The sequence below is a fragment of the Oncorhynchus gorbuscha genome, unplaced genomic scaffold, assembly GCF_021184085.1.
Source record: "Oncorhynchus gorbuscha isolate QuinsamMale2020 ecotype Even-year unplaced genomic scaffold, OgorEven_v1.0 Un_scaffold_1568, whole genome shotgun sequence".
NCBI classification, from domain to species: Eukaryota; Metazoa; Chordata; class Actinopteri; order Salmoniformes; family Salmonidae; genus Oncorhynchus; species Oncorhynchus gorbuscha.
Genome location: NW_025746307.1, coordinates 26,831 through 54,561, shown reverse-complemented (window position 1 = coordinate 54,561; position 27,731 = coordinate 26,831). Strand labels below are relative to the sequence as shown.

General features: G+C 42.0%; 6 non-coding genes across 6 annotated transcripts; all 6 read right to left on the bottom strand.

The window, feature by feature from the left end:
* Positions 1-8,373: 8,373 nt before the first annotated feature.
* Positions 8,374-8,446, bottom strand: trnaa-agc. The gene has a single exon. It is a non-coding gene; the product is annotated as a tRNA-Ala (tRNA).
* A 3,300-nt stretch (positions 8,447-11,746) lies between these two features.
* trnaa-agc lies at positions 11,747-11,819 on the bottom strand. Its single transcript has one exon. It is a non-coding gene; the product is annotated as a tRNA-Ala (tRNA).
* Positions 11,820-13,614: 1,795 nt separating this feature from the next.
* Positions 13,615-13,687, bottom strand: trnaa-agc. Its single transcript has one exon. It is a non-coding gene; the product is annotated as a tRNA-Ala (tRNA).
* Positions 13,688-14,861: 1,174 nt separating this feature from the next.
* Positions 14,862-14,934, bottom strand: trnaa-agc. The gene has a single exon. It is a non-coding gene; the product is annotated as a tRNA-Ala (tRNA).
* A 223-nt stretch (positions 14,935-15,157) lies between these two features.
* Positions 15,158-15,230, bottom strand: trnaa-agc. Its single transcript has one exon. It is a non-coding gene; the product is annotated as a tRNA-Ala (tRNA).
* A 4,558-nt stretch (positions 15,231-19,788) lies between these two features.
* On the bottom strand, positions 19,789-19,861 carry trnaa-agc. Its single transcript has one exon. It is a non-coding gene; the product is annotated as a tRNA-Ala (tRNA).
* Positions 19,862-27,731: the final 7,870 nt, after the last annotated feature.

The window sequence follows — 27,731 nt, the reverse complement described above, 5'->3', positions numbered from 1 at the left end:
GCAATGACCGCACTGCCAAATCCCTCATCCATTAGAAAGGATACTTTTTAAAAAGTATGCTTGTTTCAGCTGTCTAAAAGTTTTTTCATGGTAGTTCAGTAAAGGTTGAAGTAGTGACTGCAGTAAGCCCAGTGGTGGAAATAGTTGTATTGTTGGGTTAGTATCCAGAGCTACAACAACAATGTGTGCTGATTGAACCAAACTGAATAGTTGGAGGATGCAGGCATCAATCCCGCTACCTCTCACATGCTAAGCGAGCGCTCTACCATTTGAGCTAATCCCCCTGCGCCTCCAACAAGAAGTATGAAATCTCAATGACCGCACTGCCAAATCCCTCGTCCATAAGAAAGGATACTTTTTTAAAAGTATGCTTGCTTCAGCTCTCTAAAAATATTTTTCATGGTAGTTCAGTAAAGGTTGAAGTAGTGACTGCAGTAAGCCCAGTGGTGGAAATAGTTGTATTGTTGGGTTAGTATCCAGAGCTACAACAACAATGTGTGCTGATTGAACCAAACTAAATAGTTGGATGATGCAGGCATCGATCACACTACCTCTCACATGCTAAGCGAGCGCTCTACCATTTGAGCTAATCCCCCTGCAGCTCCAATCAGAATTATGAAACCTCAATGACCGCACTGCCAAATCCCTCGTCCATAAGAAAGGATACTTTTTTAAAAGTATGCTTGCTTCAGCTGTCTAAAAGTATTTTTCATGGTACTTCAGTAAAGGTTGAAGTAGTGACTGCAGTAAGCCCAGTGGTGGAAATAGTTGTATTGTTGGGTTAGTATCCAGAGCTACAACAACAATGTGTGCTGATTGAACTAAACTAAATATTTGGAGGATGCAGGAAACAATCCCACTACCTCTCACATGCTAAGCGAGTACTCTACCATTTGAGCTAATCCCCTGTGACTCCAATAAGAAGTATGAAATCTCAATGACCGCACTGCCAAATCCATCGTCGATTAAGATAGGATAATTTTTAAAAAGTATGCTTGCTTCAGCTGTCTAAAAGTTTTTTTCATGGTAGTTCAGTAAAGGTTGAAGTAGTGACTGCAGTAAGCCCAGTGGTGGAAATAGTTGTATTGTTGGGTTAGTATCCAGAGCTACAACAACAATGTGTGCTGATTGAACCAAACTAAATAGTTGGAGGATGCAGGCATCAATCCCGCTCCCTCTCACATGCTAAGTGAGCGCTCTACCATTTGAACTAATCCCTCTGTTCCTTCAACAAGAAGTATGAAATCTCAATGACCGCACTGCCAAATCCCTCGTCCCTAAGAAAGGATACTTGCTTCAGCTGTCTAAAAGTATTTTTCATGGTAGTTCAGTAAAAGTTGAAGTAGTGACTGCAGTAAGCCCAGTGGTGGAAATAGTTGTATTGTTGGGTTCGTTTCCAGAGCTACAACAACAATGATTGAACCAAACGAAATAGTTGGAGGATGCAGGCATCGATTCTGCTACCTCTCTCATGCTAAGCGAGCGCTCTAACATTTGAGCTAATCCCCTGTGCCTCCAACAAGAAGTATGAAATCTCAATGACCGCACTGCCAAATCCCTCGTTCATAAGAAAGGATACTTTTAAAGTATACTTGCTTCAGCTGTCTAAAAGTATTTTTCATGGTAGTTCAGTAAAGGTTGAAGTATTGCCTGCAGTAAGCCCAGTGGTGGAAATAGTTGTATTGTTGGGTTAGTATCCAGAGCTACAACAACAATGTGTGCTAATTGAACCAAACTAAATATTTGGAGGATGTGGGCATCGATCCCACTACCTCTCGCATGCTAAGCGAGCGCTCTACCATTTGAGCTAATCCCCTGCAGCTCCAATCAGAATTATGAAACCTCAATGACCGCACTGCCAAATCCCTCGTCCATAAGAAAGGATACTTTTTTTAAAGTATGCTTGCTTCAGCTGTCTAAAAGTATTTTTCATGGTACTTCAGTAAAGGTTGAAGTAGTGACTGCAGTAAGCCCAGTGGTGGAAATAGTTGTATTGTTGGGTTAGTATCCAGAGCTACAACAACAATGTGTGCTGATTGAACTAAACTAAATATTTGGAGGATGCAGGAAACAATCCCACTACCTCTCTCACATGCTAAGCGAGTACTCTACCATTTGAGCTAATCCCCTGTGACTCCAATAAGAAGTATGAAATCTCAATGACCGCACTGCCAAATCCATCGTCCATTAAGATAGGATACTTTTTTAAAAAGTATGCTTGCTTCAGCTGTCTAAAAGTATTTTTCATGGTAGTTCAGTAAAGGTTGAAGTAGTGCCTGCAGTAAGCCCAGTGGTGGAAATAGTTGTATTGTTGGGTTAGTATCCAGAGCTACAACAACAATGTGTGCTGATTGAACCAAACTAAATATTTGGAGGATGCAGGTATCAATCCCGCTACCTCTCGCATGCTAAGCGAGCGCTCTACCACTTGAGCTAATCCCCCTGTTCCTTCAACAAGAAGTATGAAATTTCAATGACCGCACTGCCAAATCCATCGTCGATTAAGATAGGATAATTTTTAAAAAGTATGCTTGCTTCAGCTGTCTAAAAGTTTTTTTCATGGTAGTTCAGTAAAGGTTGAAGTAGTGACTGCAGTAAGCCCAGTGGTGGAAATAGTTGTATTGTTGGGTTAGTATCCAGAGCTACAACAACAAAGTGTGCTGATTGAACCAAACTAAATAGTTGGAGGATGCAGGCATCAATCCCGCTCCCTCTCACATGCTAAGTGAGCGCTCTACCATTTGAGCTAATCCCCTGTTCCTTCAACAAGAAGTATGAAATCTCAATGACCGCACTGCCAAATCCCTCGTCCATAAGAAAGGATACTTTTTTTAAAAGTATACTTGCTTCAGCTGTCTAAAAGTATTTTTCATGGTAGTTCAGTAAAGGTTGAAGTAGTGACTGCAGTAAGCCCAGTGGTGGAAATAGTTGTATTGTTGGGTTAGTATCCAGAGCTACAACAACAATGTGTGATTGAACCAAACTAAATAGTTGGAGGATGCAGGCATCGATTCTGCTACCTCTCTCATGCTAAGCGAGCGCTCTACCATTTGAGCTAATCCCCCTGCAGCTCCAATCAGAATTATGAAACCTCAATGACCGCACTGCCAAATCCCTCGTCCATAAGAAAGGATACTTTTTTTAAAGTATGCTTGCTTCAGCTGTCTAAAAGTATTTTTCATGGTACTTCAGTAAAGGTTGAAGTAGTGACTGCAGTAAGCCCAGTGGTGGAAATAGTTGTATTGTTGGGTTAGTATCCAGAGCTACAACAACAATGTGTGCTGATTGAACTAAACTAAATATTTGGAGGATGCAGGAAACAATCCCACTACCTCTCACATGCTAAGCGAGTACTCTACCATTTGAGCTAATCCCCCTGTGACTCCAATAAGAAGTATGAAATCTCAATGACCGCACTGCCAAATCCATCGTCGATTAAGATAGGATAATTTTTTAAAGTATGCTTGCTTCAGCTGTCTAAAAGTATTTTTCATGGTAGTTCAGTAAAGGTTGAAGTAGTGACTGCAGTAAGCCCAGTGGTGGAAATAGTTGTATTGTTGGGTTAGTATCCAGAGCTACAACAACAATGTGTGCTGATTGAACCAAACTAAATAGTTGGAGGATGAAGGCATCAATCCCGATCCCTCTCACATGCTAAGCGAGCGCTCTACCATTTGAGCTAATCCCCCTGTTCCTTCAACAAGAAGTATGAAATCTCAATGACCGCACTGCCAAATCCCTCATCCATTAGAAAGGATACTTTTTAAAAAGTATGCTTGTTTCAGCTGTCTAAAAGTTTTTTCATGGTAGTTCAGTAAAGGTTGAAGTAGTGACTGCAGTAAGCCCAGTGGTGGAAATAGTTGTATTGTTGGGTTAGTATCCAGAGCTACAACAACAATGTGTGCTGATTGAACCAAACTGAATAGTTGGAGGATGCAGGCATCAATCCCGCTACCTCTCACATGCTAAGCGAGCGCTCTACCATTTGAGCTAATCCCCCTGCGCCTCCAACAAGAAGTATGAAATCTCAATGACCGCACTGCCAAATCCCTCGTCCATAAGAAAGGATACTTTTTTAAAAGTATGCTTGCTTCAGCTGTCTAAAAATATTTTTCATGGTAGTTCAGTAAAGGTTGAAGTAGTGACTGCAGTAAGCCCAGTGGTGGAAATAGTTGTATTGTTGGGTTAGTATCCAGAGCTACAACAACAATGTGTGCTGATTGAACCAAACTAAATAGTTGGATGATGCAGGCATCGATCACACTACCTCTCACATGCTAAGCGAGCGCTCTACCATTTGAGCTAATCCCCTGCGCCTCCAACAAGAAGTATGAAATCTCAATGACCGCACTGCCAAATCCCTCATCCATAAGAAAGGATACTTTTTTTAAAGTATGCTTGCTTCAGCTCTCTAAAAATATTTTTCATGGTAGTTCAGTAAAGGTTGAAGTAGTGACTGCAGTAAGCCCAGTGGTGGAAATAGTTGTATTGTTGGGTTAGTATCCAGAGCTACAACAACAATGTGTGCTGATTGAACCAAACTAAATATTTAGAGGACGCAGTCATAGATCCCGCTACCTCTCGCATGCTAAACAAGCACTCTACCATTTGAGCTAATCCCCCGGCACCTCCAACAAGAAGTATGAAATCTCAATGACCGCACTGCCAAATCCCTCTAAATAGTTGGAGGATGCAGGCATCGATCCCGCTACCTCTCACATGCTAAGCGAGTGCTCTGACATTTGAGCTAATCCCCCTGCGTCTCCAACAAGAAGTATGAAATCTCAATGACCGCACTGCCAAATCGCTCGTCCATAAGAAAGGATATCTTTTTAAAAGTATGCTTGCTTCAGCTGTCTAAAAGTATTTTTCATGGTAGTTCAGTAAAGGTTGAAGTAGTGACTGCAGAAAGCCCGGTGGTGGAAATAGTTGTATTGTTGGGTGAGAATCCAGAGCTACAATAACAATGATTGAACCAAACTAAATAGTTGGAGGATGCGGGTATTGATCCCACTACCTCTCACATGCTAAGCGAGCACTCTACCATTTGAGCTAATCCCCCTGTGACTCCAATAAGAAGTATGAAATCTCAATGACCGCACTGCCAAATCCATCGTCGATTAAGATAGGATAATTTTTAAAAAGTATGCTTGCTTCAGCTGTCTAAAAGTATTTTTCATGGTACTTCAGTAAAGGTTGAAGTAGTGACTGCAGTAAGCCCAGTGGTGGAAATAGTTGTATTGTTGGGTTAGTATCCAGAGCTACAACAACAATGTGTGCTGATTGAACCAAACTAAATAGTTGGAGGATGCAGACATCAATCCCGCTCCCTCTCACATGCTAAGCGAGCGCTCTACCATTTGAGCTAATCCCCCTGTTCCTTCAACAAGAAGTATGAAATCGCAATGACCGCACTGCCAAATCCCTCATCCATTAGAAAGGATACTTTTAAAAAAGTATGCTTGTTTCAGCTGTCTAAAAGTTTTTTTCATGGTAGTTCAGTAAAGGTTGAAGTAGTGACTGCAGTAAGCCCAGTGGTGGAAATAGTTTTATTGTTGGGTTAGTATCCAGAGCTACAACAACAATGTGTGCTGATTGAACCAAACTAAATAGTTGGAGGATGCAGGCATCAATCCCGCTACCTCTCACATGCTAAGCGAGCGCTCTACCATTTGAGCTAATCCCCCTGCGCCTCCAACAAGAAGTATGAAATCTCAATGACCGCACTGCCAAATCCCTCGTCCATAAGAAAGGATACTTTTTAAAAAGTATGCTTGCTTCAGCTCTCTAAAAATATTTTTCATGGTAGTTCAGTAAAGGTTGAAGTAGTGACTGCAGTAAGCCCAGTGGTGGAAATAGTTGTATTGTTGGGTTAGTATCCAGAGCTACAACAACAATGTGTGCTGATTGAACCAAACTAAATAGTTGGAGGATGCAGGCATCAATCCCGCTCCCTCTCACATGCTAAGTGAGCGCTCTACCATTTGAGCTAATCCCTCTGTTCCTTCAACAAGAAGTATGAAATCTCAATGACCGCACTGCCAAATCCCTCGTCCCTAAGAAAGGATACTTGCTTCAGCTGTCTAAAAGTATTTTTCATGGTAGTTCAGTAAAAGTTGAAGTAGTGACTGCAGTAAGCCCAGTGGTGGAAATAGTTGTATTGTTGGGTTCGTTTCCAGAGCTACAACAACAATGATTGAACCAAACGAAATAGTTGGAGGATGCGGGCATCCATTCTGCTACCTCTCTCATGCTAAGCGAGCGATCTAACATTTGAGCTAATCCCCCTGTGCCTCCAACAAGAAGTATGAAATCTCAATGACCGCACTGCCAAATCCCTCGTTCATAAGAAAGGATACTTTTTTAAAAGTATACTTGCTTCAGCTGTCTAAAAGTATTTTTCATGGTAGTTCAGTAAAGGTTGAAGTATTGCCTGCAGTAAGCCCAGTGGTGGAAATAGTTGTATTGTTGGGTTAGTATCCAGAGCTACAACAACAATGTGTGCTAATTGAACCAAACTAAATATTTGGAGGATGTGGGCATCGATCCCACTACCTCTCGCATGCTAAGCGAGCGCTCTACCATTTGAGCTAATCCCCTGCAGCTCCAATCAGAATTATGAAACCTCAATGACCGCACTGCCAAATCCCTCGTCCATAAGAAAGGATACTTTTTTAAAAGTATGCTTGCTTCAGCTGTCTAAAAGTATTTTTCATGGTACTTCAGTAAAGGTTGAAGTAGTGACTGCAGTAAGCCCAGTGGTGGAAATAGTTGTATTGTTGGGTTAGTATCCAGAGCTACAACAACAATGTGTGCTGATTGAACTAAACTAAATATTTGGAGGATGCAGGAAACAATCCCACTACCTCTCACATGCTAAGCGAGTACTCTACCATTTGAGCTAATCCCCTGTGACTCCAACAAGAAGTATGAAATCTCAATGACCGCACTGCCAAATCCATCGTCGATTAAGATAGGATAATTTTTAAAAAGTATGCTTGCTTCAGCTGTCTAAAAGTATTTTTCATGGTAGTTCAGTAAAGGTTGAAGTAGTGACTGCAGTAAGCCCAGTGGTGGAAATAGTTGTATTGTTGGGTTAGTATCCAGAGCTACAACAACAATGTGTGCTGATTGAACCAAACTAAATAGTTGGAGGATGAAGGCATCGATCCCGCTCCCTCTCAAATGCTAAGCGAGCGCTCTACCATTTGAGCTAATCCCCTGTTCCTTCAACAAGAAGTATGAAATCTCAATGACCGCACTGCCAAATCCCTCATCCATTAGAAAGGATACTTTTTAAAAAGTATGCTTGCTTCAGCTGTCTAAAAGTTTTTTTCATGGTAGTTCAGTAAAGGTTGAAGTAGTGACTGCAGTAAGCCCAGTGGTGGAAATAGTTGTATTGTTGGGTTAGTATCCAGAGCTACAACAACAATGTGTGCTGATTGAACCAAACTAAATAGTTGGAGGATGCAGGCATCAATCCCGCTACCTCTCACATGCTAAGCGAGCGCTCTACCATTTGAGCTAATCCCCTGCGCCTCCAACAAGAAGTATGAAATCTCAATGACCGCACTGCCAAATCCCTCGTCCATAAGAAAGGATACTTTTTTAAAAGTATGCTTGCTTCAGCTCTCTAAAAATATTTTTCATGGTAGTTCAGTAAAGGTTGAAGTAGTGACTGCAGTAAGCCCAGTGGTGGAAATAGTTGTATTGTTGGGTTAGTATCCAGAGCTACAACAACAATGTGTGCTGATTGAACCAAACTAAATAGTTGGAGGATGCAGGCATCAATCCCGCTCCCTCTCACATGCTAAGTGAGCGCTCTACCATTTGAGCTAATCCCTCTGTTCCTTCAACAAGAAGTATGAAATCTCAATGACCGCACTGCCAAATCCCTCGTCCCTAAGAAAGGATACTTGCTTCAGCTGTCTAAAAGTATTTTTCATGGTAGTTCAGTAAAAGTTGAAGTAGTGACTGCAGTAAGCCCAGTGGTGGAAATAGTTGTATTGTTGGGTTCGTTTCCAGAGCTACAACAACAATGATTGAACCAAACGAAATAGTTGGAGGATGCGGGCATCCATTCTGCTACCTCTCTCATGCTAAGCGAGCGATCTAACATTTGAGCTAATCCCCCTGTGCCTCCAACAAGAAGTATGAAATCTCAATGACCGCACTGCCAAATCCCTCGTTCATAAGAAAGGATACTTTTTTAAAAGTATACTTGCTTCAGCTGTCTAAAAGTATTTTTCATGGTAGTTCAGTAAAGGTTGAAGTATTGCCTGCAGTAAGCCCAGTGGTGGAAATAGTTGTATTGTTGGGTTAGTATCCAGAGCTACAACAACAATGTGTGCTAATTGAACCAAACTAAATATTTGGAGGATGTGGGCATCGATCCCACTACCTCTCGCATGCTAAGCGAGCGCTCTACCATTTGAGCTAATCCCCCTGCAGCTCCAATCAGAATTATGAAACCTCAATGACCGCACTGCCAAATCCCTCGTCCATAAGAAAGGATACTTTTTTAAAAGTATGCTTGCTTCAGCTGTCTAAAAGTATTTTTCATGGTACTTCAGTAAAGGTTGAAGTAGTGACTGCAGTAAGCCCAGTGGTGGAAATAGTTGTATTGTTGGGTTAGTATCCAGAGCTACAACAACAATGTGTGCTGATTGAACTAAACTAAATATTTGGAGGATGCAGGAAACAATCCCACTACCTCTCACATGCTAAGCGAGTACTCTACCATTTGAGCTAATCCCCCTGTGACTCCAATAAGAAGTATGAAATCTCAATGACCGCACTGCCAAATCCATCGTCGATTAAGATAGGATAATTTTTAAAAAGTATGCTTGCTTCAGCTGTCTAAAAGTATTTTTCATGGTAGTTCAGTAAAGGTTGAAGTAGTGACTGCAGTAAGCCCAGTGGTGGAAATAGTTGTATTGTTGGGTTAGTATCCAGAGCTACAACAACAATGTGTGCTGATTGAACCAAACTAAATAGTTGGAGGATGAAGGCATCGATCCCGCTCCCTCTCAAATGCTAAGCGAGCGCTCTACCATTTGAGCTAATCCCCCTGTTCCTTCAACAAGAAGTATGAAATCGCAATGACCGCACTGCCAAATCCCTCATCCATTAGAAAGGATACTTTTTAAAAAGTATGCTTGTTTCAGCTGTCTAAAAGTTTTTTTCATGGTAGTTCAGTAAAGGTTGAAGTAGTGACTGCAGTAAGCCCAGTGGTGGAAATAGTTGTATTGTTGGGTTAGTATCCAGAGCTACAACAACAATGTGTGCTGATTGAACCAAACTAAATAGTTGGAGGATGCAGGCATCAATCCCGCTACCTCTCACATGCTAAGCGAGCGCTCTACCATTTGAGCTAATCCCCCTGCGCCTCCAACAAGAAGTATGAAATCTCAATGACCGCACTGCCAAATCCCTCGTCCATAAGAAAGGATACTTTTTTAAAAGTATGCTTGCTTCAGCTCTCTAAAAATATTTTTCATGGTAGTTCAGTAAAGGTTGAAGTAGTGACTGCAGTAAGCCCAGTGGTGGAAATAGTTGTATTGTTGGGTTAGTATCCAGAGCTACAACAACAATGTGTGCTGATTGAACCAAACTAAATAGTTGGAGGATGCAGGCATCAATCCCGCTCCCTCTCACATGCTAAGTGAGCTCTCTACCATTTGAGCTAATCCCTCTGTTCCTTCAACAAGAAGTATGAAATCTCAATGACCGCACTGCCAAATCCCTCGTCCCTAAGAAAGGATACTTGCTTCAGCTGTCTAAAAGTATTTTTCATGGTAGTTCAGTAAAAGTTGAAGTAGTGACTGCAGTAAGCCCAGTGGTGGAAATAGTTGTATTGTTGGGTTCGTTTCCAGAGCTACAACAACAATGATTGAACCAAACGAAATAGTTGGAGGATGCGGGCATCGATTCTGCTAACTCTCTCATGCTAAGCGAGCGCTCTAACATTTGAGCTAATCCCCCTGTGCCTCCAACAAGAAGTATGAAATCTCAATGACCGCACTGCCAAATCCCTCGTTCATAAGAAAGGATACTTTTTTAAAAGTATGCTTGCTTCAGCTGTCTAAAAGTATTTTTCATGGTACTTCAGTAAAGGTTGAAGTAGTGACTGCAATAAGCCCAGTGGTGGAAATAGTTGTATTGTTGGGTTAGTATCCAGAGCTACAACAACAATGTGTGCTGATTGAACCAAACTAAATAGTTGGAGAATGCAGGCATTGATCCCGCTACCTCTCACATGCTAAGCTAGCGCTCTACCATTTGAGCTAATCCCCCTGTGCCTACAACAAGAAGTATGAACTCTCAATGTCCTCACTGCCAAATCCCTCGTCCATAAGAAAGGATACTTTTTTTAAAAGTATGCTTGCTTCATCTGTCTAAATGTTTTTTTCATGGTAGTTCAGTAAAGGTTGAAGTAGGGAATGCAGTAAGCCCAGTGGTGGAAATAGTTGTTTTGTTGGGTTAATATCCAGAGCTACAACAACAATGTGTGCTGATTGAACCAAACTAAATAGTTGGAGGATGCAGGCATCAATCCCGCTCCCTCTCACATGTTAAGCGAGCGCTCTACCATTTGAGCTAATCCCCCTGTTCCTTCAACAAGAAGTATGAAATCTCAATGACCGCACTGCCAAATCCCTCGTCCATAAGAAAGGATACTTTTTTTAAAGTATGCTTGCTTCAGCTGTCTAAAAATATTTTTCATGGTAGTTCAGTAAAGGTTGAAGTAGTGACTGCAGTAAGCCCAGTGGTGGAAATAGTTGTATTATTGGGTTAGTATCCAGAGCTACAACAACAATGTGTGCTGATTGAACCAAACTAAATAGTTGGAGGATGCAGGCATCAATCCCGCTCCCTCTCACATGCTAAGTGAGCTCTCTACCATTTGAGCTAATCCCTCTGTTCCTTCAACAAGAAGTATGAAATCTCAATGACCGCACTGCCAAATCCCTCGTCCCTAAGAAAGGATACTTGCTTCAGCTGTCTAAAAGTATTTTTCATGGTAGTTCAGTAAAAGTTGAAGTAGTGACTGCAGTAAGCCCAGTGGTGGAAATAGTTGTATTGTTGGGTTCGTTTCCAGAGCTACAACAACAATGATTGAACCAAACGAAATAGTTGGAGGATGCAGGCATCGATCCCGCTACCTCTCACATGCTAAGCGAGCGCTCTACCATTTGAGCTAATCCCCCTGTGCCTCCAACAAGAAGTATGAAATCTCAATGTCCGCACTGCCAAATCCCTCGTCCATAAGAAAGGATACTTTTTTAAAAGTATGCTTGCCTCATCTGTCTAAATGTTTTTTTTCATGGTAGTTCAGTAAAGGTTGAAGTAGAGACTGCAGTAAGCCCAGTGGTGGAAATAGTTGTTTTGTTGGGTTAATATCCAGAGCTACAACAACAATGTGTGCTGATTGAACCAAACTAAATAGTTTGAGGATGCAGGCATCGATCCCGCTACCTCTCACATGCTAAGCGAGCACTCTACCATTTGAGCTACTCCCCCTGTGCCTCCTATAAGAAGTATGAAATCTCAATTACCGCACTGCCAAATCCCTCGTCCCTAAGAAAGGATACTTGCTTCAGCTGTCTAAAAGTATTTTTCATGGTAGTTCAGTAAAGGTTGAAGTATTGCCTGCAGTAAGCCCAGTGGTGGAAATAGTTGTATTGTTGGGTTAGTATCCAGAGCTACAACAACAATGTGTGCTGATTGAACCAAACTAAATATTTGGAGGATGTGGGCATCGATCCCACTACCTCTCGCATGCTAAGCGAGCACTCTACCATTTGAGCTAATCCCCCTGCAGCTCCAATTAGAAGTATGAAACCTCAATGACCGCACTGCCAAATCCCTCGTCCATAAGAAAGGATACTTTTTTTAAAGTATGCTTGCTTCAGCTGTCTAAAAGTATTTTTCATGGTAGTTCAGTAAAGGTTGAAGTAGTGAATGCAGTGAGCCCAGTGGTGGAAATAGTTGTATTGTTGGGTTAGTATCCAGAGCTTCAACAACAATGTGTGCTGATTGAACCAAACTAAATATTTGGAGGATGTGGGCATCGATCCCACTACCTCTCACATGCTAAGCGAGCGCTCTACCATTTGAGCTAATCCCCCTGCAGCTCCAATCAGAATTATGAAACCTCAATGACCGCACTGCCAAATCCCTCGTCCATAAGAAAGGATACTTTTTTTAAAGTATGCTTGCTTCAGCTGTCTAAAAGTATTTTTCATGGTACTTCAGTAAAGGTTGAAGTAGTGACTGCAGTAAGCCCAGTGGTGGAAATAGTTGTATTGTTGGGTTAGTATCCAGAGCTACAACAACAATGTGTGCTGATTGAACTAAACTAAATATTTGGAGGATGCAGGAAACAATCCCACTACCTCTCACATGCTAAGCGAGTACTCTACCATTTGAGCTAATCCCCCTGTGACTCCAATAAGAAGTATGAAATCTCAATGGCCGCACTGCCAAATCCATCGTCGATTAAGATAGGATAATTTTTTAAAAGTATGCTTGCTTCAGCTGTCTAAAAGTATTTTTCATGGTAGTTCAGTAAAGGTTGAAGTAGTGACTGCAGTAAGCCCAGTGGTGGAAATAGTTGTATTGTTGGGTTAGTATCCAGAGCTACAACAACAATGTGTGCTGATTGAACCAAACTAAATAGTTGGAGGATGAAGGCATCGATCCCGCTCCCTCTCAAATGCTAAGCGAACGCTCTACCATTTGAGCTAATCCCCCTGTTCCTTCAACAAGAAGTATGAAATCGCAATGACCGCACTGCCAAATCCCTCATCCATTAGAAAGGATACTTTTTAAAAAGTATGCTTGTTTCAGCTGTCTAAAAGTTTTTTTCATGGTAGTTCAGTAAAGGTTGAAGTAGTGACTGCAGTAAGCCCAGTGGTGGAAATAGTTGTATTGTTGGGTTAGTATCCAGAGCTACAACAACAATGTGTGCTGATTGAACCAAACTAAATAGTTGGAGGATGCAGGCATCAATCCCGCTACCTCTCACATGCTAAGCGAGCGCTCTACCATTTGAGCTAATCCCCCTGCGCCTCCAACAAGAAGTATGAAATCTCAATGACCGCACTGCCAAATCCCTCGTCCATAAGAAAGGATACTTTTTTTAAAGTATGCTTGCTTCAGCTCTCTAAAAATATTTTTCATGGTAGTTCAGTAAAGGTTGAAGTAGTGACTGCAGTAAGCCCAGTGGTGGAAATAGTTGTATTGTTGGGTTAGTATCCAGAGCTACAACAACGTGTGCTGATTGAACCAAACGAAATAGTTGGAGGATGCGGGTATCGAATCCGCTACCTCTCTCATGCTAAGCGAGCGCTCTACCATTTGAGCTAATCCCCCGTGCCTCCAACAAGAAGTATGAAATCTCAATGACCGCACTGTCAAATCCCTCGTCCATAAGAAATGATACTTTAAAAAAGTATGCTTGCTTTAGCTCTCTAAAAGTATTTTTCATGGTAGTTCAGTAAAGGTTGAAGTAGTGACTGCAGTAAGCCAAGTGGTGGAAATAGTTGTATTGTTGGGTTAGTATCCAGAGCTACAACAACAATGTGTGCTGATTGAACCAAACTAAATAGTTGGAGGATACGGGCATCGATCCCGCTACCTCTCGCATGCTAAGCGAGCGCTCTACCATTTGAGCTAATCCCCCTGCGGCTCCAATGAGAAGTATGAAATCTCAATGACCGCACTGCCAAATCCCTCGTCCATAAGAAAGGATACTTTTTTAAAAGTATGCTTGCTTCAGCTGTCTGAAAGTATTTTTCATGCTAGTTCAGTAAAGGTTGAAGTAGTGACTGCAGTGAGCCCAGTGGTGGAAATAGTTGTATTGTTGGGTTAGTATCCAGAGCTTCAACAACAATGTGTGCTGATTGAACCAAACTAAATAGTTGGAGGATGTAGGCATCGATCCAACTACCTATCATATGCTAAGTGAGCACTCTACCATTTGAGCTAATCCCCTGTGCTTCCAACAAGAAGTATGAAATCTCAATGACCGCACTGCCAAATCCCTCGTCCATAAGAAAGGATAATTTTTAAAAAGTATGCTTGCTTCAGCTGTCTAAAAGTTTTTTTCATTGTAGTTCAGTAAAGGTTGCAGTAGTGACTGCAGTAAGCCCAGTGGTGGAAATAGTTGTATTGTTGGGTTAGTATCCAGAGCTACAACAACAATGTGTGCTGATTGAACCAAACTAAATAGTTGGAGGATGCAGGCATCAATCCCACTACCTCTCACATGCTAAGCGAGCACTCTACCATTTGAGCTAATCCCCCTGTTCCTTCAACAAGAAGTATGAAATCTCAATGACCGCACTGCCAAATCCCTCGTCCATAAGAAAGGATACTTTTTTAAAAGTATGCTTGCTTCAGCTGTCTAAAAGTATTTTTCATGGTAGTTCAGTAAAGGTTGAAGTAGTGACTGCAGTAAGCCCAGTGGTGGAAATAGTTGTATTGTTGGGTTAGTATCCAGAGCTACAACAACAATGTGTGCTTATTGAACCAAACTAAATAGTTGGAGGATGCAGGCATCAATCCCGCTCCCTCTCACATGCTAAGCGAGCGCTCTACCATTTGAGCTAATCCCCCTATTCCTTCAACGAGAAGTATGAAATCTCAATGACCGCACTGCCAAATCCCTCGTCCATTAGAAAGGATACTTTTTAAAAAGTATGCTTGCTTCAGCTGTCTAAAAGTATTTTTCATGGTAGTTCAGTAAAGGTTGACGTAGTGACTGCAGTGAGCCCAGTGGTGGAAATAGTTGTATTGTTGGGTTAGTATCCAGAGCTTCAACAACAATGTGTGCTGATTGAACCAAACTAAAAAGTTGGAGGATGCGGGAATCGATCCCGCTACCTCTCGCATGCTAAGCGAGCGCTCTACCATTTGAGCTAGTCCCCCTTTGCTTCCAACAAGAAGTATGAAATCTCAATTACTGCACTGCCAAATCCCTTGACCATTAGAAAGGATACTTGCTTCAGCTGTCTAAAAGTATTTTTCATTGTAGTTCAGTAAAGGTTGAAGTAGTGACTGCAGTAAGCCCAGTGGTGGAAATAGTTGTATTTTTGGGTTAGTATCCAGAGCTACAACAACAATGTGTGCTGATTGAACCAAACTAAAAAGTTGGAGGATGCGGGAATCGATCCCGCTACCTCTCGCATGCTAAGCAAGCGCTCTACCATTTGAGCTAATCCCCCTGCAGCTCCTATCAGAAGTATGAAATCTCAATGACCGCACTGCCAAATCCCTCGTCCATAAGAAAGGATAATTTTTAAAAAGTATGCTTGCTTCAGCTGTCTAAATGTTTTTTTCATGGTAGTTCAGTAAAGGTTGAAGTAGTGACTGCAGTGAGCCCAGTGGTGGAAATAGTTGTATTGTTGGGTTAGTATCCAGAGCTTCAACAACAATGTGTGCTGATTGAACCAAACTAAATAGTTGGAGGATGCAGGCATCGATCCCAGTACCTTTCACATGCTAAGCGAGCGCTCTACCATTTGAGGTAATCCCCCTGTGCTTCCAACAAGAAGTATGACATCTCAATGACCGCACTGCCAAATCCCTCGTCCATAAGAAAGGATAATTTTTAAAAAGTATGCTTGCTTCAGCTGTCTAAAAGTATTTTTCATGGTAGTTCAGTAAAGGTTGAAGTAGTGACTGCAGTAAGCCCAGTGGTGGAAATAGTTGTATTGTTGGGTTAGTATCCATAGCTACAACAACAATGTGTGCTGATTGAACCAAACTAAATAGTTTGAGGATGCAGGCATCAATCCCACTACCTCTCACATGCTAAGCGAGCGCTCTACCATTTGAGCTAATCCCCCTGTTCCTTCAACGAGAAGTATGAAATCTCAATGACCGCACTGCCAAATCCCTCGTCCCTAAGAAAGGATACTTGCTTCAGCTGTCTAAAAGTATTTTTCATGGTAGTTCAGTAAAGGTTGAAGTAGTGACTGTAGTAAGCTCAGTGGTGGAAATAGTTGTATTGTTGGGTTAGTATCCAGAGCTACAACAACAATGATTGAACCAAACTAAATAGTTGGAGGATGCGGGTATCGAATCCGCTACCTCTCTCATGCTAAGCGAGCGCTCTACCATTTGAGCTAATCCCCCTGTGCCTCCTACAAGAAGTATGAAATCTCAATGACCGCACTGTCAAATCCCTCGTCCATAAGAAATGATACTTAAAAAAAGTATGCTTGCTTTAGCTCTCTAAAAGTATTTTTCATGGTAGTTCAGTAAAGGTTGAAGTAGTGACTGCAGTAAGCCAAGTGGTGGAAATAGTTGTATTGTTGGGTTAGTATCCAGAGCTAGAACAACAATGTGTGCTGATTGAACCAAACTAAATAGTTGGAGGATACGGGCATCAATCCCACTACCTCTCACATGCTAAGCGAGCGCTCTACCATTTGAGCTAATCCCCCTGCGGCTCCAATGAGAAGTATGAAATCTCAATGACCGCACTGCCAAATCCCTCGTCCATAAGAAAGGATACTTTTTTAAAAGTATGCTTGCTTCAGCTGTCTGAAAGTATTTTTCATGCTAGTTCAGTAAAGGTTGAAGTAGTGACTGCAGTGAGCCCAGTGGTGGAAATAGTTGTATTGTTGGGTTAGTATCCAGAGCTTCAACAACAATGTGTGCTGATTGAACCAAACTAAATAGTTGGAGGATGTAGGCATCAATCCAACTACCTATCATATGCTAAGTGAGCACTCTACCATTTGAGCTAATCCCCCTGTGCTTCCAACAAGAAGTATGAAATCTCAATGACCGCACTGCCAAATCCCTCGTCCATAAGAAAGGATAATTTTTAAAAAGTATGCTTGCTTCAGCTGTCTAAAAGTTTTTTTCATTGTAGTTCAGTAAAGGTTGAAGTAGTGACTGCAGTAAGCCCAGTGGTGGAAATAGTTGTATTGTTGGGTTAGTATCCAGAGCTACAACAACAATGTGTGCTGATTGAACCAAACTAAATAGTTGGAGGATGCAGGCATCAATCCCACTACCTCTCACATGCTAAGCGAGCACTCTACCATTTGAGCTAATCCCCCTGTGCTTCCAATAAGAAGTATGAAATCTCAATGACCGCACTGCCAAATCCCTCGTCCATAAGAAAGGATAATTTTTTAAAAGTATGCTTGCTTCAGCTGTCTAAAAGTATTTTTCATGGTAGTTCAGTAAAGGTTGAAGTAGTGACTGCAGTGAGCCCAGTGGTGGAAATAGTTGTATTGTTGGGTTAGTATCCAGAGCATCAACAACAATGTGTGCTGATTGAACCAAACTAAATAGTTGGAGAATGCAGGCATCGATCCCGCTACCTCTCACATGCTAAGCGAGCGCTATACTATTTGAGCTAATCCCCCTGTGCCTCCAACAAGAAGTATGAAATCTCAATGACCGCACTGCCAAATCCCACGTCCATAAGACAGGATAATTTTGAAAAAGTATGCTTGCTTCAGCTGTCTAAAAGTTATTTTCACGGTAGTTCAGTAAAGGTTGAAGTAGTGACTGCAGTAAGCCCAGTGGTGGAAATAGTTGTATTGTTGGGTTAGTATCCAGAGCTACAAAAACAATGTGTGCTGATTGAACCAAACTAAATAGTTGGAGAATGCAGGCATCGATCCCGCTACCTCTCACATGCTAAGCGAGCGCTCTACCATTTGAGCTAATCCCCCTGTGCCTCCAACAAGAAGTATGAAATCTCAATGTCCTCACTGCCAAATCCCTCGTCCATAAGAAAGGATACTTTTTTAAAAGTATGCTTGCTTCATCTGTCTAAAAGTATTTTTCATGGTAGTTCAGTAAAGGTTGAAGTAGTGACTGCAGTAAGCCCAGTGGTGGAAATAGTTGTATTGTTGGGTTAGTATCCAGAGCTACAAAAACAATGTGTGCTGATTGAACCAAACTAAATAGTTGGAGGATGCAGGCATCAATCCCACTCCCTCTCACATGCTAAGCGAGCGCTCTACCATTTGAGCTAATCCCCCTGCTCCTTCAACAAGAAGTATGAAATCTCAATTACCGCACTGCCAAATCCCTCGTCCATTAGAAAGGATACTTTTAAAAAAGTATGCTTGCTTCAGCTGTCTAAAAGTTTTTTTCATGGTAGTTCAGTAAAGGTTGAAGTAGTGACTGCAGTAAGCCCAGTGGTGGAAATAGTTGTATTGTTGGGTTCGTATCCAGAGCTACAACAACAATGATTGAACCAAACGAAATAGTTGGAGGATGCGGGCATCCATTCTGCTACCTCTCACATGCTAAGCGAGCGCTATACCATTTGAGCTAATCCCCCTGTGCCTCCAACAAGAAGTATGAAATCTCAATGTCCTCACTGCCAAATCCCTCGTCCATAAGAAAGGATACTTTTTTTAAAAGTATGCTTGCTTCATCTGTCTAAAAGTATTTTTCATGGTAGTTCAGTAAAGGTTGAAGTAGGGACTGCAGTAAGCCCAGTGGTGGAAATAGTTGTTTTGTTGGGTTAGTATCCAGAGCTACAACAACAATGTGTGCTGATTGAACCAAACTAAATAGTTGGAGGATGCAGGCATCGATCCCGCTACCTCTCACATGCTAAGCGTGCACTCTACCACTTGAGCTACTCCCCCTAGGCCTCCAATAAGAAGTATGAAATCTCAATTACCGCACTGCCAAATCCCTCGTCCCTAAGAAAGGATACTTGCTTCAGCTGTCTAAAAGTATTTTTCATGGTAGTTCAGTAAAGGTTGAAGTAGTGACTGCAGTAAGCCCAGTGGTGGAAATAGTTGTATTGTTGGGTTAGTATCCAGAGCTACAAAAACAATGTGTGCTGATTGAACCAAACTAAATAGTTGGAGGAAGCGGGCATCGATCACGCTACCTCTCGCAAGCTAAGCGAGCGCTCTACCATTTGAGCTAATCCCCCTGCAGCTCCAACCAGAAGTATGAAATCTCAATGACCGCACTGCCAAATCCCTCGTCCATAAGACAGGATAATTTTAAAAAAGTATGCTTGCTTCAGTTGTCTAAAAGTATTTTTCATGGTAGTTCAGTAAAGGTTGAAGTAGTGACTGCAGTAAGCCCAGTGATGGAAATAGTTGTATTGTTGGGTTAGTATCCAGAGCTACAACAACGTGTGCTGATTGAACCAAACTAAATAGTTGGAGGATGCGGGCATCGATCCAGCTACCTCTCGCATGCTACGCGAGCGCTCTACCATTTGAGCTAATCCCCCTGCAGCTCCAATTAAAAGTATGAAATCTCAATGACCGCACTGCCAAATCCCTCGTCCATAAGAAAGGATAATTTTTAAAAAGTATGCTTGCTTCAGCTGTCTAAAAGTATTTTTCATGGTAGTTCAGTAAAGGTTGAAGTAGTGACTGCAGTAAGCCCAGTGGTGGAAATAGTTGTATTGTTGGGTTAGTATCCAGAGCTACAACAACAATGTGTGCTGATTGAACCAAACTAAATAGTTTGAGGATGCAGGCATCGATCCTGCTACCTCTCACATGCTAAGCGAGCGCTCTACCATTTGAGCTAAACCCCCTGCGCCTCCAACACAAAGTATGAAATCTCAATGACCGCACTGCCAAATCCCTCGTCCATAAGAAAGGATACTTTTTTAAAAGTATGCTTGCTTCAGCTGTCTAAAAGTATTTTTCATGGTAGTTCAGTAAAGGTTGAAGTAGTGACTGCAGTAAGCCCAGTGGTGGAAATAGTTGTATTGTTGGGTTAGTATCCAGAGCTACAACAACAATGTGTGCTGATTGAACCAAACTAAATAGTTGGAGGATGCGGGCATCGATCCCGCTACCTCTCGCATGCTAAGCGAGCGCTCTACCATTTGAGCTAATCCCCCTGCAGCTCAAATCAGAAGTATGAAATCTCAATGACCGCACTGCCAAATCCCTCATCCATAAGAAAGGATCATTTTTAAAAAGTATGCTTGCTTCAGCTGTCTAAAAGTATTTTTCATGGTAGTTCAGTAAAGGTTGAAGTAGTGACTGCAGTAAGCCCAGTGGTGGAAATAGTTGTATTGTTGGGTTAGTATCCAGAGCTACAACAACAATGTGTGCTGATTGAACCAAACTAAATAGTTTGAGGATGCAGGCATCGATCCCGCTACCTCCATGCTAAGCGAGCGCTCTACCATTTGAGCTAATCCCCTGCGCCTCCAACACAAAGTATGAAATCTCAATGACCGCACTGCCAAATCCCTCGTCCATAAGAAAGGATACTTTTTAAAAGTATGCTTGCTTCAGCTGTCTAAAAATATTTTTCATGGTAGTTCAGTAAAGGTTGAAGTAGTGACTGCAGTAAGCCCAGTGGTGGAAATAGTTGTATTGTTGGGTTAGTATCCAGAGCTACAAAAACAATGTGTGCTGATTGAACCAAACTAAATAGTTGGAGGATGCAGGCATCGATCCCACTACCTCTCGCATGCTAAGCAAGCGCTCTACCATTTGAACTAATCCCCCTGCAGCTCCAATCAGAAGTATGAAATCTCAATGACCGCACTGGCAAATCCCTCATCCATAAGAAAGGATAATTTTTAAAAAGTATGCTTGCTTCAGCTGTCTAAAAGTGTTTTTCATGGTACTTCAGTAAAGGTTGAAGTAGTGACTGCAGTAAGCCCAGTGGTGGAAATAGTTGTATTGTTGGGTTAGTATCCAGAGCTACAAAAACAATGTGTGCTGATTGAACCAAACTAAATAGTTGGAGGATGCAGGCATCAATCCCACTCCCTCTCACATGCTAAGCGAGCGCTCTACCATTTGAGCTAATCCCCTGTTCCTTCAACAAAAAGTATGAAATCTCAATGACCGCACTGCCAAATCCCTGCCAAATCCATAAGAAAGGATAATTTTTAAAAAGTATGCTTGCTTCAGCTGTCTAAAAGTATTTTTCATGGTAGTTCAGTAAAGGTTTAAGTAGTGACTGCAGTAAGCCCAGTGGTGGAAATAGTTGTATTGTTGGGTTAGTATCCAGAGCTACAACAACAAAGTGTGCTGATTGAACCAAACTAAATAGTTGGAGGATGCAGGCATCGATGCCGCTACCTCTCACATGCTAAGCGAGCGCTCTACCATTTGAGCTAATCCCCCTGTGCCTCCAACAAGAAGTATGAAATCTCAATGTCCTCACTGCCAAATCCCTCGTCCATAAGAAAGGATACTTTTTTAAAAGTATGCTTGCTTCATCTGTCTAAAAGTATTTTTCATGGTAGTTCAGTAAAGGTTGAAGTAAGGACTGCAGTAAGCCCAGTGGTGGAAATAGTTGTTTTGTTGGGTTAGTATCCAGAGCTACAACAACAATGTGTGCTGATTGAACCAAACTAAATAGTTTGAGGATGCAGGCATCGATCCCGCTACCTCTCACATGCTAAGCGAGCGCTCTACCATTTGAGCTACTCCCCCTGTGCCTCCAATAAGAAGTATGAAATCTCAATTACGGCACTGCCAAATCCCTCGTCCCTAAGAAAGGATACTTGCTTCAGCTGTCTAAAAGTTTTTTTCATGGTAGTTCAGTAAAGGTTGAAGTAGTGACTGCAGTGAGCCCAGTGGTGGAAATAGTTGTATTGTTGGGTTAGTATCCAGAGCTTCAACAACAATGTGTGCTGATTGAACCAAACTAAATAGTTGGAGGATGCAGGCATCGATCCCGCTACCTATCACATGCTAAGCGAGCGCTCTACCATTTGAGCTAATCCCCCTGCAGCTCCAATTAGAAGTATGAAATCTCAATGACCGCACTGCCAAATCCCTCGTCCATAAGAAAGGATCATTTTTAAAAAGTATGCTTGCTTCAGCTGTCTAAAAGTATTTTTCATGGTACTTCAGTAAAGGTTGAAGTAGTGACTGCAGTAAGCCCAGTGGTGGAAATAGTTGTATTGTTGGGTTAGTATCCAGAGCTACAAAAACAATGTGTGCTGATTGAACCAAACTAAATAGTTGGAGGATGCAGGCATCGATCCCACTACCTCTCGCATGCTAAGCAAGCGCTCTACCATTTGAGCTAATCCCCTGCAGCTCCAATCAGAAGTATGAAATCTCAATGACCGCACTGCCAAATCCCTCATCCATAAGAAAGGATAATTTTTTAAAAAGTATGCTTGCTTCAGCTGTCTAAAAGTATTTTTCATGGTAGTTCAGTAAAGGTTGAAGTAGTGACTGCAGTAAGCCCAGTGGTGGAAATAGTTGTATTGTTGGGTTAGTATCCAGAGCTACAACAACAAAGTGTGCTGATTGAACCAAACTAAATAGTTGGAGGATGCAGGCATCGATCCCGCTACCTCTCACATGCTAAGCGAGCGCTCTACCATTTGAGCTAATCCCCCTGTGCCTCCAACTAGAAGTATGAAATCTCAATGTCCTCACTGCCAAATCCCTCGTCCATAAGAAAGGATACTTTTTTAAAAGTATGCTTGCTTCATCTGTCTAAAAGTATTTTTCATGGTAGTTCAGTAAAGGTTGAAGTAGGACTGCAGTAAGCCCAGTGGTGGAAATAGTTGTTTTGTTGGGTTAGTATCCAGAGCTACAACAACAATGTGTGCTGATTGAACCAAACTAAATAGTTTGAGGATGCAGGCATCGATCCCACTACCTCTCACATGCTAAGCGATCGCTCTACCATTTGAGCTACTCCCCCTGTGCCTCCAATAAGAAGTATGAAATCTCAATGACGCACTGCCAAATCCCTCGTCCTAAGAAAGGATACTTGCTTCAGCTGTCTAAAAGTTTTTTCATGGTAGTTCAGTAAAGGTTGAAGTAGTGACTGCAGTGAGCCCAGTGGTGGAAATAGTTGTATTGTTGGGTTAGTATCCAGAGCTTCAACAACAAAGTGTGCTGATTGAACCAAACTAAATAGTTGGAGGATGCAGGCATCGATCCCGCTACCTATCACATGCTAAGCGAGCGCACTACCATTTGAGCTAATCCCCCTGCAGCTCCAATCAGAAGTATGAAATCTCAATGACCGCACTGCCAAATCCCTCGTCCATAAGAAAGGATCATTTTTAAAAAGTATGCTTGCTTCAGCTGTCTAAAAGTGTTTTTCATGGTACTTCAGTAAAGGTTGAAGTAGTGACTGCAGTAAGCCCAGTGGTGGAAATAGTTGTATTGTTGGGTTAGTATCCAGAGCTACAAAAACAATGTGTGCTGATTGAACCAAACTAAATAGTTGGAGGATGCAGGCATCAATCCCACTCCCTCTCACATGCTAAGCGAGCGCTCTACCATTTGAGCTAATCCCCCTGTTCCTTCAACAAAAAGTATGAAATCTCAATTACCGCACTGCCAAATCCCTCATCCATAAGAAAGGATAATTTTTAAAAAGTATGCTTGCTTCAGCTGTCTAAAAGTATTTTTCATGGTAGTTCAGTAAAGGTTTAAGTAGTGACTGCAGTAAGCCCAGTGGTGGAAATAGTTGTATTGTTGGGTTAGTATCCAGAGCTACAACAACAATGTGTGCTGATTGAACCAAACTAAATAGTTGGAGGATGCAGGCATCGATCCCGCTACCTCTCACATGCTAAGCGAGCGCTCTACCATTTGAGCTAATCCCCCTGTGCCTCCAACAAGAAGTATGAAATCTCAATGTCCTCACTGCCAAATCCCTCGTCCATAAGAAAGGATACTTTTTTAAAAGTATGCTTGCTTCATCTGTCTAAAAGTATTTTTCATGGTAGTTCAGTAAAGGTTGAAGTAGTGACTGCAGTAAGCCCAGTGGTGGAAATAGTTGTTTTGTTGGGTTAGTATCCAGAGCTACAACAACAATGTGTGCTGATTGAACCAAACTAAATAGTTTGAGGATGCAGGCATCGATCCCGCTACCTCTCACATGCTAAGCGAGCGCTCTACCATTTGAGCTACTCCCCCTGTGCCTCCAATAAGAAGTATGAAATCTCAATGACCGCACTGCCAAATCCCTCGTCCCTAAGAAAGGATACTTGCTTCAGCTGTCTAAAAGTTTTTTTCATGGTAGTTCAGTAAAGGTTGAAGTAGTGACTGCAGTGAGCCCAGTGGTGGAAATAGTTGTATTGTTGGGTTAGTATCCAGAGCTTCAACAACAATGTGTGCTGATTGAACCAAACTAAATAGTTGGAGGATGCAGGCATCGATCCCGCTACCTATCACATGCTAAGCGAGCGCTCTACCATTTGAGCTAATCCCCCTGCAGCTCCAATTAGAAGTATGAAATCTCAATGACCGCACTGCCAAATCCCTCGTCCATAAGAAAGGATCATTTTTAAAAAGTATGCTTGCTTCAGCTGTCTAAAAGTGTTTTTCATGGTACTTCAGTAAAGGTTGAAGTAGTGACTGCAGTAAGCCCAGTGGTGGAAATAGTTGTATTGTTGGGTTAGTATCCAGAGCTACAAAAACAATGTGTGCTGATTGAACCAAACTAAATAGTTGGAGGATGCAGGCATCAATCCCACTCCCTCTCACATGCTAAGCGAGCGCTCTACCATTTGAGCTAATCCCCCTGTTCCTTCAACAAGAAGTATGAAATCTCAATTACCGCACTGCCAAATCCCTCGTCCATTAGAAAGGATACTTTTAAAAAAGTATGCTTGCTTCAGCTGTCTAAAAGTTTTTTTCATGGTAGTTCAGTAAAGGTTGAAGTAGTGACTGCAGTAAGCCCAGTGGTGGAAATAGTTGTATTGTTGGGTTAGTATCCAGAGCTACAACAACAATGTGTGCTGATTGAACCAAACTAAATAGTTGGAGGATGCGGGCATCGATTCTGCTACCTCTCACATGCTAAGGGAGCGCTCTAACATTTGAGCTAATCCCCCTGTGCCTCCAATAAGAAGTATGAAATCTCAATTACCGCACTGCCAAATCCCTCGTCCCTAAGAAAGGATACTTGCTTCAGCTGTCTAAAAGTATTTTTCATGGTAGTTCAGTAAAGGTTGAAGTAGTGACTGCAGTAAGCCCAGTGGTGGAAATAGTTGTATTGTTGGGTTAGTATCCAGAGCTACAAAAACAATGTGTGCTGATTGAACCAAACTAAATAGTTGGAGGAAGCGGGCATCGATCACGCTACCTCTCGCAAGCTAAGCGAGCGCTCTACCATTTGAGCTAATCCCCCTGCAGCTCCAACCAGAAGTATGAAATCTCAATGACCGCACTGCCAAATCCCTCGTCCATAAGAAAGGATAATTTTTAAAAAGTATGCTTGCTTCAGCTGTCTAAAATATTTTTCATGGTAGTTCAGTAAAGGTTGAAGTAGTGACTGCAGTAAGCCCAGTGGTGGAAATAGTTGTATTGTTGGGTTAGTATCCAGAGCTATAACAACAATGTGTGCTGATTGAACCAAACTAAATAGTTGGAGGATGCAGGCATCGATCCGGCTACCTCTCACATGCTAAGCGAGCGCTCTACCATTTGAGCTAATCCCCTATGCCTCCAACAAGAAGTATGAAATCTCAATGTCCGCACTGCCAAATCCCTCGTCCATAAGAAAGGATACTTTTTTTAAAAGTATGCTTGCTTCATCTGTCTAAAAGTATTTTTCATGGTAGTTCAGTAAAGGTTGAAGTAGTGACTGCAGTAAACCCAGTGGTGGAAATAGTTGTTTTGTTGGGTTAGTATATAGAGCTACAACAACAATGTGTGCTGATTGAACCAAACTAAATAGTTTGAGGATGCAGGCATCGATCCCGCTACCTCTCACATGCTAAGCGAGCGCTCTACCATTTGAGCTACTCCCCCTGTGCCTCCAATAAGAAGTATGAAATCTCAATGACCGCACTGCCAAATCCCTCGTCCATTAGAAAGGATACTTTTTAAAAAGTATGCTTGCTTCAGCTGTCTAAAAGTTTTTTTCATGGTAGTTCAGTAAAGGTTGAAGTAGTGACTGCAGTAAGCCCAGTGGTGGAAATAGTTGTATTGTTGGGTTAGTATCCAGAGCTACAACAACAATGTGTGCTGATTGAACCAAACTAAATAGTTGGAGGATGCAGGCATCGATCCCGCTACCTCTCACATGCTAAGCGAGCGCTCTACCATTTGAGCTAATCCCCCTGCAGCTCCAACAAGAAGTATGAAATCTCAATGACCGCACTGCCAAATCCCTCGTCCATAAGAAAGGATCATTTTTAAAAAGTATGCTTGCTTCAGCTGTCTAAAAGTGTTTTTCATGGTAGTTCAGTAAAGGTTGAAGTAGTGACTGCAGTAAGCCCAGTGGTGGAAATAGTTGTATTGTTGGGTTAGTATCCAGAGCTACAACAACAATGTGTGCTGATTGAACCAAACTAAATAGTTGGAGGATGCAGGCATCAATCCCACTACCTCTCACATGCTAAGCGAGCGCTCTACCATTTGAGCTAATCCCCCTGTTCCTTCAACAAGAAGTATGAAATCTCAATGACCGCACTGCCAAATCCCTCGTCCATTAGAAAGGATACTTTTTAAAAAGTATGCTTGCTTCAGCTGTCTAAAAGTTTTTTTCATGGTAGTTCAGTAAAGGTTGAAGTAGTGACTGCAGTAAGCCCAGTGGTGGAAATAGTTGTATTGTTGGGTTAGTATCCAGAGCTACAACAACAATGTGTGCTGATTGAACCAAACTAAATAGTTGGAGGATGCGGGCATCGATCCCTGCTACCTCTCTCATGCTAAGGGAGCGCTCTAACATTTGAGCTAATCCCCCTGTGCTTCCAATAAGAAGTATGAAATCTCAATACCGCACTGCCAAATCCCTCGTCCCTAAGAAAGGATACTTGCTTCAGCTGTCTAAAAGTATTTTTCATGGTAGTTCAGTAAAGGTTGAAGTAGTGACTGCAGTAAGCCCAGTGGTGGAAATAGTTGTATTGTTGGGTTAGTATCCAGAGCTACAAAAACAATGTGTGCTGATTGAACCAAACTAAATAGTTGGAGGATGCGGGCATCGATCACACTACCTCTCACATGCTAAGCGAGCGCTCTACCATTTGAGCTAATCCCCCTGCAGCTCCAACAAGAAGTATGAAATCTCAATGACCGCACTGCCAAATCCCTCGTCCATAAGAAAGGATACTTTTTTAAAAAGTATGCTTGCTTCAGCTGTCTAAAAATATTTTTCATGGTAGTTCAGTAAAGGTTGAAGTAGTGACTGCAGTAAGCCCAGTGGTGGAAATAGTTGTATTGTTGGGTTAGTATCCAGAGCTACAACAACAATGTGTGCTGATTGAACCAAACTAAATAGTTGGAGAATGCAGGCATCGATCCCGCTACCTCTCACATGCTAAGCGAGCGCTCTACCATTTGAGCTAATCCCCTATGCCTCCAACAAGAAGTATGAAATCTCAATGACCTCACTGCCAAATCCCTCGTCCATAAGAAAGGATACTTTTTTAAAAGTATGCTTGCTTCATCTGTCTAAAAGTATTTTTCATGGTAGTTCAGTAAAGGTTGAAGTAGTGACTGCAGTAAGCCCAGTGGTGGAAATAGTTGTTTTGTTGGGTTAGTATCCAGAGCTACAACAACAATGTGTGCTGATTGAACCAAACTAAATAGTTTGAGGATGCAGGCATCGATCCCGCTACCTCTCACATGCTAAGCGAGCGCTCTACCATTTGAGGTAATCCCCCTGTGCTTCCAACAAGAAGTATGACATCTCAATGACCGCACTGCCAAATCCCTCGTCCCTAAGAAAGGATACTTGCTTCAGCTGTCTAAAAGTATTTTTCATGGTAGTTCAGTAAAGGTTGAAGTAGTGACTGCAGTAAGCCCAGTGGTGGAAATAGT